Raw genomic sequence first — 807 nt, forward strand, 5'->3', positions numbered from 1 at the left:
TTAAAAAATAAATAAAAATAGAGATAAGGCTTATCTGAGAAGAGCAGTTTTCTACAAAATACGGTGAAGAGTTGTTTGTTTTTTTGTTAATGTGTACAGTTTAGGAATGGGTTCATGGCCTTATCATTTTATTCGTACTTAACATTATGGAAATCAGTCGATGACCTTATTTTCGTTTAGAAAAAGTATGTCGAATGTTTGCAACAACGCTCACAAGTCGGCGGAGCTGTTGCGACACGTCGTGACTTCGAGTTGAATTTTGCCTTTTATCATCTAGTGTTCCACATTCATAAATGCCAGTTATTGTTGCCGTATTAAAGTGTTAAGGTTCAAATTTTACAAACAAGTAATAAACAACGACCACATGAACGCTCATCAACATTAAATAACTGACGGAAATATTTTATTATTGATTATTTAATCGAAATTGTAAACATTTTAGAATATTTATTTGGTTTTTTTCTTTTTAATCTTTATGTCAGGAAGTATAACAAAAAAACAGTACTACATTATATTGACGTTTCATCATTGTTATTACAACACCTGCAGAACTGCATATTAAGTCAATATTTACTTTTAAAGAAGTTAAAATTGATAAAATTTCTTGATTTTCACTTTTTTAAGATTTATTTTTAGATTTTATACAATTTATCAAAGATTGTATGTGTTTATGTGTATTATTAATTAGCAGAAAATGAGTCACTGCTAGAAAAATTTAAAATAAACCAACATAATAGTCTGATTTCCTTAAAAATATAAAAATCTTATATCTATTATTTTCACGTTGAATCTAATATATATATATAT

The sequence above is a fragment of the Anoplophora glabripennis genome, unplaced genomic scaffold (genome assembly GCF_000390285.2).
Source record: "Anoplophora glabripennis isolate ALB-LARVAE unplaced genomic scaffold, Agla_2.0 scaffold3, whole genome shotgun sequence".
NCBI classification, from domain to species: domain Eukaryota; kingdom Metazoa; phylum Arthropoda; class Insecta; order Coleoptera; family Cerambycidae; genus Anoplophora; species Anoplophora glabripennis.